Raw genomic sequence first — 14,753 nt, forward strand, 5'->3', positions numbered from 1 at the left:
TTAATAAGAGAGAAAGTTTCTGTCATCTTTATACACTGTGGTAAACTGTTGTACAGTATGCATCCAGAATTTACAGGTTCCTTATCATATAGAAGGAAGTAGGCTAAAACTAACACAGTCATTTTTTATTCTTGTATTATGTTCCTGATATTCTCTGTTTAGAAATGCAGTGCATGTAGTTTTTATGTAGATAATTGTTTCATATACAGAGGGTTATTATAGTTAAAGCTGAACTTTCATGCCACTGTAGAAATAACACCACTAGTCAGAATGACAGCAAATTGCAATGGAATATCATCGGAGAAGAAAATAAATACTTATAAAATGTAGGAATAGATGGCACTGTAAACATCATAATTTAATAGTGGTCAACAGCAAATGACAAATGCATCATACAACAATGCCTAAAGTGCACATCTGACATTAAACAAACGATACTGCTAAGTGTGCTTGGGTGTACAGGTATGATGCTGTTAGTTGTCCATTATAATTATCCGGGCTGTTATGCCATGGTTGGTTGATGAATTCTGTGTCGTCTCCCACAGACGGGGACAAAACGTTGGGAATTATCTTCAAGGGGTTCTTTAGCTCAATGGATCATTCTGTTTCTCCTCTTCTACAATTGCCCTTGTGCTCTTCCAAGCGTTTTGAAACGGTTCTTTTAGTGGTACCCACATAAACATCTCCACAGCTGCATAGGATCCTATACACTCCAGCTTTTACCAATGGTTTGTGAGTGTTTCAAAATGGTTGGAAGAGCACAAGGGCAATTGTAGAAGAGGAGAAATGGAATGATGAGATGATCAGCTGTTGTGGAGCATGCATTCCAGCTGGGGAATCACCATATTCGTTTCGAGGAGACGCAAGTACTAGCGGCCACAAGCAGATATTACGAAAGGCTCTACAGGGAGGCAATCGAAATCGCTAAATGCCCTAATAATTTCAGTCGAAAGGAGGAGGGCGTGAAATGTAATGGTATATGGATGCCGGTGTGTAAAGATGATGTGTACCACCCGTCCACTACTGGGTGATGGCAACGGCGATCGACGGCGACGGACAGCGGCCAATTGCACTGACGTTTTCAAAACACGTGACTTCACGCCGTGGCGTGGGAGCACACGGACACGGAATTTAGCAGCACTCAGTAGCGAGCCAGTGGGTGTGTTGGACCTTCCATCGAGCTACAGACCACCTTGAAGATGTCTCCCGCTGACGGGGACGAAACGCTGGGAATTGACACAGAATTCATCAACCGACCACGGCATAACTGCCCAGATAATTATAATGGACAAGACATATCCGGGTGTGAAAGTCTACATTTTAGATGCTGTTAGTTATGACATTGCAGTGATGGATGGGTTTACGTATCACATCCGATGGTGAAAATAGGTTTTTAATTATCCTGAGGCCAAAAACTGCATAAAAAGCACCAGTCAAAGTCAAATTGCTTATTAATTTCCATGTGGCTGGCACAAAACATGTATGCTGTCCACCATTTTCTGCAACAAGTTGAAATCAAGAAACAGCATGTTTCACAACTGATCGATGTGTTTCCGGGGTCACAGCTGCATTGAAGGTACACATTGTGCAACACATTCTGAATAAGTTTGTGACTTTTGGCTGCGGGGCTATCTGCAATCAGAACACTGAGTACAACGTCTTTCAAAGATTAAGATCAGGTGATAGGGAAGTAAAGCACTCCATCTTCAGGCCACAAGTGGCCCATTGGGACCATCCGACCGCCGTGTCATCCTCAGATGAGGATGCGGATAGGAGGGGGGTGCGGTCAGCACACTGCTCTCCCGGTCGTTATGATGGTTTAATTTGACTGGAGCCGCTACTATTTGGTCGAGTAGCTCCTCAGTTGCCATCACGAGGCTGAGTGCACCCCGAAAAATGGGAACAGCACATGGCGGCCCGGATGGTCACCCATCCAAGTGCTGGCCACGCCCGACAGCGCTTAACTGCGGTGATCTGACGGGAACCGGTGTATCCACTATGGCAAGGCCATTGCCACTGATAGGGAAATGGCAGCTGATAATTCTAGTATTTCTGAAATGGTGTTTCAGCAGCTGCTTAACTGGATTTGCAATGTGCGGAGGTGCAACATCTTGCATAAAAATTATCCCATCCACACTGTTGGGGAGCTGGAATGACATGGTTGTGCAAAAGAGATTCATAGCACTTACCAGTGATGGTACAGCTAACAGGACTGGAAGCACCTGTCTCTTAAAAAAAAAAAAAAAAAAAATGACCCTATGATAAATAATGCCATAAACCCACAGTTACCTTTTCAGGGTGAAGTAGTATTGGTTGACATGCCTGTGGATTTTCCATTGCCCATATTTGACAATTCTGTGTGTTGACATTTCCTGTCAGATGAAAGTGGACATTTCCTGTAAGATGGAAATGGGCTTTGGCCGTGAAAGATTTTGTGGACAGCCGATCTTTGTCCACCTCCATGCAAGCAAGAAATTCTAAGCCAAAGGTCTCTCTTACTGGCAGGTCACCGAGCGAGGTGGCGCAGTGGTTAGACACTGGACTCCCATTCGGGAGGACGACGGTTCAATCCCGCGTCCGGCCATCCTGATTTAGGTTTTCCGTGATTTCCCTAAATCGCTCCAGGCAAATGCCAGGATGGTTCCTTTCAAAGGGCACGGCCGACTTCCCTCCCCGTCCTTCCCTAATCCGATGAGACCGATGACCTCGCTGTCTGGTCTCCTTCCCCAAACCAACCAACCAACTGGCAGGTCAACAGGAAGCAACTCGAGCACATTTGTAATTTTGAATGGACAGCAAAGAAGGATGTTTCATTGGATTTTATGCACCATGCTCATTGGTATGTCCAATGTCCAGGCAATTCTCCATACACTACACATTTGTGCACCACCAGTCATCTCCTGCATTGCTGTGGCCACTGCTTCCACTGATGTCAAATCAATTCATTTCCTCCCTCTACCAGGTTGCACACCAAAAGAACTTGTCTTTTTGAATTTCCAAGTCATTTTCTCCACACCCATGGCAGTCGTTGGTCCAACGCCTTTTTTCAAACCCTTCAGTGTCCAGAACTACTGCAGAGCAACATGTGCACAGTCATCATTCTTGTAATACAGCTTTAAAAGTAGGGCGTGATCCTGCATTGAGATTGACATTCTCCATGCCTAAGATACGAATGGAGGTTGGTTGGTTGGTTGGTTGGTTGGTTGGTTGGTTGGTTGGTTGGTTGGTTGGTTGGTTGGTTGGTTGGTTGGTTGGTTGGTTGGTTGGTTGGTTGGTTGGTTGGTTGGTTGGTTGGTTGGTTGGTTGGTTGGTTGGTTGGTTGGTTGGTTGGTTGGTTGGTTGGTTGGTTGGTTGGTTGGTTGGTTGGTTGGTTGGTTGGTTGGTTGGTTGGTTGGTTGGTTGGTTGGTTGGTTGGTTGGTTGGTTGGTTGGTTGGTTGGTTGGTTGGTTGGTTGGTTGGTTGGTTGGTTGGTTGGTTGGTTGGTTGGTTGGTTGGTTGGTTGGTTGGTTGGTTGGTTGGTTGGTTGGTTGGTTGGTTGGTTGGTTGGTTGGTTGGTTGGTTGGTTGGTTGGTTGGTTGGTTGGTTGGTTGGTTGGTTGGTTGGTTGGTTGGTTGGTTGGTTGGTTGGTTGGTTGGTTGGTTGGTTGGTTGGTTGGTTGGTTGGTTGGTTGGTTGGTTGGTTGGTTGGTTGGTTGGTTGGTTGGTTGGTTGGTTGGTTGGTTGGTTGGTTGGTTGGTTGGTTGGTTGGTTGGTTGGTTGGTTGGTTGGTTGGTTGGTTGGTTGGTTGGTTGGTTGGTTGGTTGGTTGGTTGGTTGGTTGGTTGGTTGGTTGGTTGGTTGGTTGGTTGGTTGGTTGGTTGGTTGGTTGGTTGGTTGGTTGGTTGGTTGGTTGGTTGGTTGGTTGGTTGGTTGGTTGGTTGGTTGGTTGGTTGGTTGGTTGGTTGGTTGGTTGGTTGGTTGGTTGGTTGGTTGGTTGGTTGGTTGGTTGGTTGGTTGGTTGGTTGGTTGGTGGAAGAGACCAAACAGCAAGGTTATCGGTCTCATAGGATTAGGGAAGGATGGGGAAGGAATTTGGCCGTGCCCTTTCAAAGGAACCATCCCGGCATTTGCCTGGAGCGATTTAGTGAAATCGCGGAAGACCTAAATCAGGATGGCCGGACGCGGGATTGAACCGCTGTCCTTCCGAATGCGAGTACAGTGTGCTAACCACTGCGCCACCTCGCTCGGTCGCGAATGGAGGAAAGGCCATCTACCCACCCTGTTTATACCAACTTCAGTGGGTCATGCGCATGACACTTGTTTTCATTTACGTATTGTGGCACATACAGCACCATTTATTGATCAATTTTCACACTTCTTTTTTTTCCTTGTGCCATATGTTTTCCGCCCCTTCTTTGATATTATTCCATTGCAATTTTATGTCATTCTCAACAGTGATGTTATTTCTATGGCGTTTTGAAAGTTTAGCTTTAATTATGATCACCCTGTATATACTGATGTTACTGTTAAAATTTTTAGCTCCCTGAATTTATTTCTGCAGAATTCTCTAGGTGACACTTTTGCAATGCATCATACTGCACTCTTCTGTAATCTTAATACCCTTTGTGTGTGCACATTTGCATCAATTCTTGAAACCAGGAAGTCATATTTGAGGTGCAAATGGAGTAGTCCATAGTACATTGCTTGAAGAGTATGTCTATTTACCAACTTTGACATTCTTCTCATCAGAAATATGCTTGAACCTATTTTGCTGCAAATATTATTTATTTGATTCACCCATGTCATATACCTATCCTCTGTAACAACTAGAAATCTATTGCTGTCTGTTTCTTTTAGTTGTAGATCTCCAAACCTGACAGTGATCTTGTCCAAAGTGTGTTTTTTGTTTGCATGTATCTGCATATATTTTGTTTTGTTTCCATTTATAAAGAGACTGTTTTCCCTGAAATAATTGTTTCCACTTTTCATTATTAGCGAAGTCTTCTCTTGCAGGTCATCTGTTTTAGAACTGGTAATAACAAATGAATGTCACCTGCATACATGACTACACTATCAGGTTCTGATTTGGTCATATCATTGACTTACAGAATGAAAAGTATTGAACCAAGGATGGATTCTTAAGGAATTCCATATTCCACAGATTCAAAATTTGAAAAGACACTTGTAATTTTATTTTTATTTTTTTTTGCTCTATTTCTACACATTGCTTTCTATTTTCCAAAAGTGATTTAATGATGTCTACTACTTTTTGCCTTATACCATAACAATGTATCTTTCTAATAGGTTGTCATTGTGTACACAATCAGATGCTTTACATAGGTCCAGGAACATACTGCAGACTCTTTTCTATTCACCAAATGCTTTAGTTACAGGTGTTACGAATTCAGCTACTGCTGTTTTGATAGATTGGCCCTTTTTGAATCATGTTGTTCATCATTAAGATACAAACTACAAGACTCCCAGGAGAGCTTTCTTGTGGCGATCTCAGACGTGTTACTCTCTAGGAGAAAAGCCACCATGGAGCATGGTGTATTTAATCTCTACGCAATTTCTGTGTCGCATGTTTACTTGCCTTTTAAACCTTTGATTGAATGCCCTGTTTATTTTTCGTTTTTCTTTAAGCTGTAATGTATATATGTAACTTTTTACTACTGTATAGTGTACTTTTGTAAGTCATTTTTTCTTTAATTTTCCGTTTGTTCTTCTTGCTGTAGGCCTTAAAGGCCCGATAAGGCAATAAATGATGATGATGATGATGATGATGCATGTTTACTAGTATGGTTCAAGGTTTACAGTAAATGAGCAGCAGTGCGTCAGATACAAACTACAAGACTCCCAGGTGAGCTTTCATGTGGCGATCTAAGACGTGTTACTCTCTAGGAGAAAAGCCACCATGGAGCGTGGTGTATTTAATCTGTACGCAATTTCTGTGTCGCATGTTTACTAGTATGGTTCAAGGTTTACAGTAAATGAGCAGCAGTGCGTCAGATACAAACTACAAGACTCCCAGGTGAGCTTTCATGTGGCGATCTAAGACGTGTTACTCTCTAGGAGAAAAGCCACCATGGAGCGTGTAGTATTTAATGTCGACGCAATTTCTGTGTCTCATCCTTACTAGTATGGTACAAGGTTTATAGTAAATGGGCACCAGTGAATCGGATACAAACTACAAGACTCCCAGGAGAACTTTCATGTGGCGATCTAAGACGTGTTACTCTCTAGGAGAAAAGCCACCATGGAGCGTCGTGTATTTAATCTGTACGCAATTTCTGTGTCGCATGTTTACTAGTATGGTTCAAGGTTTACAGCAAATGAGCAGCAGTGCGTCAGATACAAACTACAAGACTCCCAGGTGAGCTTTCATGTGGCGATCTCAGACGTTTTAGCAAATGACGCGTGGACTGTCAACCGTGTTTTACTTTTTATCTGTACAAGCAATATGGTGAAGACCATTTAATTTTTATTTCAGGACCTCCGTTTCTCTATGGTGTACTTTATAGACTTTTCTCCACGTCTCTGTTTTTAGCAGTTTTCTCTTCCATCGATTGTGATTAGTGTAGTCATTTTTACATCCTCCCTTTGTCTTTGTGTTCTATAGTTATGATATGTGCTCGTATGATCGTAGTTGATTTTGCACCTGAAAACAAAACAAATGAAAAGAAAACAAAACAAATGAAAAGAAAACAAAACAAATGAAAAGAAAACAAACACCACACAAATTAATGTGTAGAAAGTAGGAATTTTGATATCAGTGTGAAAGTTACAAATTCTAATTGGGCATGACAGCAGGGGTACTGATACTCATATAGGGACTTCTGGAAACCCAATTCTGGTCTGTTCTGAGGCCATTTGAAGTGCTGTACACTTTTCAGTCATTCATCATGTGGTTCTCATTGTGTGATTTTTCATGTCCCCCATATCTGTTTCCATTTCATAGTAAATGGGAGGAGCTGTCATTAAATTATGTTCCTGATTATGACTTCTTCATCTTATACTCTCCAAATTGAATTGTTAATGTAAGCAAATGTCAAGCTCAACACAAGCAACACATCTGTTACATTGGATAGAGAAAATGATAGTGTGTACGCTGAACTCAATGAAAGACATGGCAGTAAGAAACCAAATACTGCGTTGGTGTATATGTTCATAGCATTTTTGCGTGTTTGATAAACACAAGAGATACACTTAAGAGACTTCAGTCACCAGTAATGTATTCTCCTTCACTTTTTACAACAGTTTTCTCATCACCAGTGACAATACAGGATAGGAATGGTTGGTTCTCTTCATTAGCCAATTGAAATTGATCAAGCAGTGGGGCACGCAAACCCTGAAATAGTTTTTGAATATTCCCCTTTGCATGCAAATGTAACATATGGTGGAATGATCACACTTAGTGTACATGAGAACAGGGAAATATGATTAACATGGATCATTGGGTTTAATAAAGATCATTTGACCACATTGACACACAAAGGTCTTCCTGAATGTAGAGTGTCACTTATGTCAAAATGATCATTCTTAATACGAGAAAAGCATTTTCTTGCTGTGCTGTGTCCAATGGCATTATTCCCATACATGGAACAAGTGTTCCTGGCTGTCCATGCTGCTGTAACCCCTCAGCTGAACTCAAACAGAAGAATATGTCAGAAATGTTCAGATTTCTTCTCTTGGCACTCCATTTTCTCATGTCCACAGATACACTCTCTGTCTCCAACTGAAAAAATGACTATATATAAACTCAGAAAGCAATGGTGAACCTCAAATAAATGATAAGCAATCAATAAATCCATAGCACTTCCAATAACAACATGCAAAACACAAATGCAATGAAATTATACCCCAACTTATGCCTTCACACCATGCCTTAACAGGTATTAAGTACAATACAGTTCAGAAAGCATACACAAGATTTCCAGCTGAAGCTGGTACATGGGTGTATAAGGTGTATTTGCCCACTAGGCTTTTGGCTGCGGGTGATAAAGGTGTTGGACTGAGGTCGGGGTCCTAGAGTGGGGGCATAGAACAGCTGACCAGCACGGTGCCCAAATCAGCACACGTACCAACACACTCTACCTTAGTGGTGGCGGAGGTAGTGTAACGTGTATGTTACTACAAACCCTTGCTGCTTTGGGTGAAGAGTGACCAGATCCCAGTGCATCTGTGGTGTGACGATGTCAACACATCGATAGTTTTTAAAGCGGTCATCTCAGGTGCGAACAGTTCCCGGTTTGTGTGATCTGGTGAGTAGGAACGGATGTCATGTGAGTGCAGAGATGCACACCTTCTGGCCTCCCCCGTGAGAGTGGAGGACCCTAGCACCACGGAGGAAGGGGTCGTGTCCACGTTGGACTTCTCTCGGTGCTGTCAACTGGAAAGCTGCAGTGTCTGGAGGTAATGTAGGTGGTGCCAGCAGGTGGATGGCTGCCACCAGGCTCAGTGTAGGAGGCAACATATCACAGTAGGAGGCACCTACAGGCACACGAATGAAATTTCAGATTTCAGTGTCCCCCTCCAATGAGAGAAGCCACTGCAGCTTGTGGGGACCAATTAACTGGCGAAGGAGTCAGAGATCATAATGAGAGGGTAACCAGACACGGTCCGGATGGCATGCTGCAACACAATGAACTGCGATGATTTGCAGATGAGGCACCCACGTGGTGGTTAGCACAGGGGCGTGTGTACCGTGCTAGGACAAAGCCAATCATAGTGGTACACCACGAGCACTCATCAGCACACACTATGTACACACGGCACCCACACTAGCTGTGGACAGTGCCTGGAGTCCGTGGGGATCTATACTGGTGTTCCGGGCACCCCTGTCTGGCAGAAGGAGGGGCAGCAGTGTTTGCAGCTGCTGGCTGTGTGTGTGTTTGGACCTACTCTTGCCCACAATTGGAGTCATTCAGTAAGAACTGAGAAAAATGTGAGGACTTCCTTTGTCAGCAATTCTGTGATGTATTTGCCCATTTGAGTTTTGTTAGTTCACATGAGGTGTTTTGCTTCACCATTGGAGTCTGGATGAAAGCAAAGAGCCACAATGTTCCAGGGGTTATAGTGTGAGTGAAAATAATTAAAGGAGTTATTCTCAGTTGGAGGACCATTGTCTGAAACTACTGTACGAGGTACCTCTGTCAGAAGAAATTTATGACAGCACCGTGACAGTTGGACATGCTGTGTTAGATGGCCAACGAGCAACATATGGAAGCTTGGGAAAGGCATCAACAACCAATAACCAAAAAATGGCTTTAGAGTAAAGGTCCGGCTAAGTTGACATGGATTCTTTTCCAGGATAGAGTGGTGGCTCGCCGAGGGAGGAGGGGGGGGGGGGGGGTACAGTTCACGGTGCCCTCTATCGATTTGAACACTTCCATAATGCCGTGACTGGGTGCTCTACATTCTGATTGGTACCTGTCCAGAACATGTGCAGATGTGCCAAGTGTTTAGTTTGGTGGCCTTTCTGATGACCTCAAAGTAACAGGTTGAGAACCTCCCTAAGTAACATCGTCAGAATCGTGGTGCGTGTAGTACCCTCTTCCACTGAGACGAGAATGACACCATCTAACAGAGAAAGATGATGATGGAAAATGTGCATGTTCCACAAATGGCCAGACGGGTGGCCTGGCAGACAGTCAGGCTGCCCATGTCAGATTGTGAACACAACTTGTTTAAGCCCTGGGTCCACAGCTACTGCAGATCCAGAGCTGGAGCTACTACAAGGGAAACTATCACTGGTCTGTAATGCATCTTTAACAATCTGAAAACCCAACAGATCTTCCCAATCAAAGGATGGATGGATGGAGCCCTTGTGGGCTCTCAAGGCAATGCATCGGCATTTGCATGCTGTTACATGAGGTGGAAATTTTTTATTGACAAAAATTGGATTTGTCAGATAAAGCAGATGATGGGGTAAACAAGGAAACTGACATATTGACATGTGGCAAAGTGGAACTTCTTTGCCGTATTAGAATATGTGAAATTTTTTTGGTGCATAAACTACTATAAGGGCATTTTTTCAAATTGCAGATAGTGCTTCTTTGCTATGTTAAGTGTTTTGGATGCATAAATGGTAGGTTGCTCTGAGCCGTTTGCATGACATTGGGGCAGAACTTCCACCACCCCATACTAAGATGTGTCTGTGGGCAAGACTAGAGATTTACCAGGATGGAAGGTGAGGAATGTAGTAAAGTTTGTTTTAAAGTTCGACAGAGGTGTGCTCACAGGTGAGAGACTGCTTAAAAGGAAAAACTTTATAAAGGAATTGGTGCAGAGGGTGTCCCAGAGTGGCTGCACCTGAAATAAACTGGTGATAGAACGCTATCTTTCTGAGGAATGGGTGTAGTTCCTACAAATTTGTCAGACAGGTCAGAGCTGTAATAGCCGTGGCATGCTGTTCTGGGCTTGGACACCGTTCATGGAAATTTAGTGTACGAGATACACAACAGAGGATGGAAAAAATGTGGCTCAGTTAGATTACACTTGAGACACTGTTTCAAATGATGAACAGAGACTGAAGGTTACATAATTGTTCTTTAGTTGAAGTGCCTGTTACTGCAATATTGTGGGAACAGATGATGCAGCAAGCAAAATTGGCCATATGTTGCTCTGGTGAGCATTGAAATTTTGCTGTAGGCTAGCTACTCCAAACATTAAATGTTCATATCGACAAAGACCATAGGCATGCTTACTATGAGAAATTGTTTCACTGTCCCCTTCAATGGAACCTGCAGGGAGACCATAGCCCAGTCAGTTTTGGAAAAGAATTAGGACAATTTTGCAAGTAACTCATCAGCTCATGACAGAAGGTATGTGTCAATAACAGGACTCTGGTAAATTTGATGTCTCCACAAAGTTCATACTCATTCACATAAGGACGTGAAAAAAATACAGCGAAACCAACTTGTTCGATTGATGTATGCTGTGAAATTGTTCACACACCATAATCCCTCAGAAAACAAATCCGAAAATTCAGAACACAATTAACCTAGGTCTTGATAAGGAACCAGATCTTAAAAAAGGATACATATTTTCATTAATAGAAAATTCAAAAGTAACAAAAGCATGCAACCCAAACAAATTTTCAGTGTCAGTATAATTAACAACCAAATACATATCTGCAGTCCGTTCAACCATGTAAGCTGTGATGGACATAAACTTAGTGAGAACTGGAATATGCTGTTTGTAGCTTACCACATGGAATTTGATGGTTGCTGATGGTGGGAGCCCATGTGTTTGTGGGTCTAAGAGTAGAGGAGTGAAATGGTTGATCTGGCATTCACTTTTGAAGATAACGGTTTCTTCAGTGCAAACACCTCAATAAAAAGTTTATTCTGACCTGCAGACAATATGAAATAGAATGAATGTCAACATCCATTTATATCAAGGAAGGCTGGGTATGACAAATCGAAGCCATGTGGTTTCCGTGACACCACAACACTCACCATTTTGCGCACGCAGTCTCCTTGTGCTGCACAAAGTGATAGGGATTTGTCTGAAATGCCTCATGGTCTCCTTCTCATGGTCATCATCAGGTTTGTCCATCTCAGCTAAGCTTTCCAGTTTGAGGGGCAATGACTTCCTCATGATCTGGAGAATTAGTGCCATGTGCTGAAGCGGTTCACTGTATATGATGGTATGTCGCCTGGTGCTTCGATTTGGCAGGCTACTCCACGGGGGACATAAAGGGACTGACCAGTGTTAAAACATCTTCTGAGGACAGATCCTCACATTGAAGGGTTCTCTGATGCATTTCCTTATTGGGCACTAGGCAGACGGTCACATCATCATCTGTAAAGTCTTCGTAAGATTCTTTGGAGCTTTTAGTAACAAAGTGATACTTACAGCTCTCAAACCCTTCAGCTTCGATACCTAATCCTGATAAGACTGACGTGACTACCTGGGTACTGGTAAAACTGTACACAAGCAACACCGACGTGGATGCCCTCGTGACTATAAGATGATGACAAACTACACTTTTCATTAAAAGTGTGAGGCCAGTTCATTTAAAGCGCAACTATTGTTGCACACATGAGTGGAATCCACGACAATAACAAACACTTAAGTTTCTTTGTCCATTGTCCATTATCCTGAATGCAATAAGGTGTTGGTGTAGCTATTTTTCACAAGTTTTGCTTCTTCAGCAGAGTTGTCGTGTGACAGAAAGAAAACATGGTGGGTGCACCTGTGATGGTGGAGCCTGAACCATCAACATAGTCACTAGTTTTTCCAAGGTGACCATAGTAAATTGCTGCTGCCAGACAAGTGGTTGAGTTACCACATTCATAGGTAAGATATGAGAAGAAACAGAAAACAAGAAGAAACAAGTAGAAAATTCAAGCACTCAATTTCCATGACTAACTCCGAACACAATACAAGGTGTGGCTGTTATAAAAGGACTAGTTAGTGAACCAAGACGTGTGAGCATAAGTACGAGGTACGTGGCTATATGAGAAGCATTTGACCACCAGAGGCAGCTCTCTTTCAGCTGCAGGCAATTGAGGTGCAGGCTTGAGATCAGTGGCGTCTGTTCAGGACCCAGAGCAGTTGAACAGTGTGCTATTCAAATGAGTGATAGTGGTGGCAGAGGTGCAGCAATGTCCAGGTTCCTACAGACTTCATATATGATTTCATTCCATATGATACAGATTCTGGTTTCACTACATGATCTGTGTACGCATCTATATATTTGTTCCTGCTCATAAATCTGAGTTTGAGCTGCAAGATTTAAATGCATTGTAAGTAAATTGCCCATATTGACACTGTTCTCTTTTGGGTGCGATTTTCATCTTTTCTCATTTGTAATGGAAAAATCCACATTAGCTGCTTTTGACAGTATATATATATATGCACCTTCAGTATATTTTGTCACAGAGTGGATACGCTATTCTGCTTTTGAATGGCTTTACTTCTTGATACTGAGTATGCTTTGCAATCTTGTTGACCAAATCATTCTTCGATGTAACTGATAAAAATGCATCAGCAGTTAATCAATCATTGAACACAGTATACACTCCAAAATCCTATTGTGAACAGAAGTAACAAACATGGGTCAAACACTGTGCATTAATTCCTGAGGTTGAAGTGCTAATTGTCTTTCACAAGAAGGGAATTTCCTGAATCCATGCTATCTGTCAGTGGGACAATTTTCTTCAAGGTAACGCATGCTATCGACTGGGCATCTCATATCAGTTCCATATTTGGAGGTTTCCAAAAGGCTTTGCATAATGTTCCTTACAAGTAGATTCTAAGCAGATTGTATGCAAATGGAGTGCTGTCGCATTGCTGTGGCTGGATGTTCATGAACGAAGTGTAATAGGTGCCCCACCGGTCCTAAGATATATAAAAATGGTTTAGGACCAGTCCTCTTGAAATTGTTCGTAGATGATACTGATATTAACCATCTAAGAAAGGCATCACGGTATTAAAACAAATTGCAAAATTATTTAGTCTAAATATCTATGGTGTGACGAATGGCAATGTGACCCAAATAAATAAATAAATAAATAAATTAAGTGTGAGGTCATTCACATGAATACTAAAAGAAATCTGTTTAATGCCTACTTATCTAGTAGAACTGACAACCTTTAGATTGATGTGATTTCTTGTGTAATTGGAATTTCAGTCTTGAACAACTTAAATTGAAACAATAATGTTGTTTGGAAGCCAAGCCAAAGACTGCATTTCATTGCTAGAACATTTAGTAGATACTCAAGCGTATTCTTGTGGTGTATAGGATCCTTAACAGATAAGGCTGATGGAGGAAACTGAAAAAGTTTAAAGAAGGCTTTTTGTTTTGCAGTACCACAAAATGATACGGAGTGGAGGGGTCGAGGGACATGGTTTTGTGGCGGCGTTCGTAGCGACAAACAATTCGCTGTAGAAACGGCTTACGAAGTCACCGCCACACTTTTAATAGCGGGCCGACCGGTCCGCTGGAACAGTGAACAGAAAGATGAAAACCCAAACACTCTGATTAAATAAAAGTCGGTACTTATCTTTATTAACGAAGATACAGAAACACAGTAGTGAACTCCGTGTCTACAGGAATCTGTCTAGTTCGAGTCGGAGCGGCTAGGTCAGCGTCGGTTGACGACAAACAACAACTCTGCTGCGATGAACACACAACTGACTAGCAAGTACACAATTCGGTGACGAGTATAAAACTGAGCGGCGAATACAGAACTGTCCTAGCGCTCGCGAAACCAGAAGCCAGCGGTGGCGCGCGCAGACTTGCGGCGATTTCCTGTCTCGCTGGCGCTGCTTATGCGGACGGCGTCCAGACTTTGATGCTGCCAACCTTTTGGCAGCGGGCTCGGGTGGTATTACTGGCTAGGATATAACACTCCTCCCCCCCAAATCGCCGCACCGTCGTTGAATAATGACGTGGCGATCGTCGACGGCGGGGGAGGGGTCTGGCCACAGGCGTAGCAGAAGAGACCGGGGCGGAGACTGTTGTCGGTGGCAGTCCCCGGTCCGCACCCCAGCATTGGCTGCGCGGGGCCTCGGGAAACACCGACTGAAAACCGAGGTCAGGGTGCACGCCGGTGACCACGGGCGCGGCTTCTGGTACTGGACGCGACGGGGCGTCGGGACCCACGAAGAGAGGCAGCGTCTCCTGACGCTGCGTCGACGGCTGCTGAGTGGGCGCCGGACAAGGCGCTGCGGTGTCAGACTCCTTGGGGGTGTCCAAGGAAAGCGGCTGCAGGACAGGCTGCACAGCCACCGCTTGGGAAGGCGGCCCGCCTGAGGGGTCGACGTC

At 43.4% G+C, this 14,753-nt stretch overlaps 1 pseudogene; it reads right to left on the minus strand.

Annotated features, from left to right (window-relative positions):
* Window positions 1–1,897: 1,897 nt before the first annotated feature.
* Window positions 1,898–2,015, minus strand: LOC126232561 (5S ribosomal RNA; annotated as a pseudogene).
* Window positions 2,016–14,753: the final 12,738 nt, after the last annotated feature.

This window comes from Schistocerca nitens, unplaced genomic scaffold (genome assembly GCF_023898315.1).
Source record: "Schistocerca nitens isolate TAMUIC-IGC-003100 unplaced genomic scaffold, iqSchNite1.1 HiC_scaffold_528, whole genome shotgun sequence".
Taxonomy (NCBI): Eukaryota; Metazoa; Arthropoda; class Insecta; order Orthoptera; family Acrididae; genus Schistocerca; species Schistocerca nitens.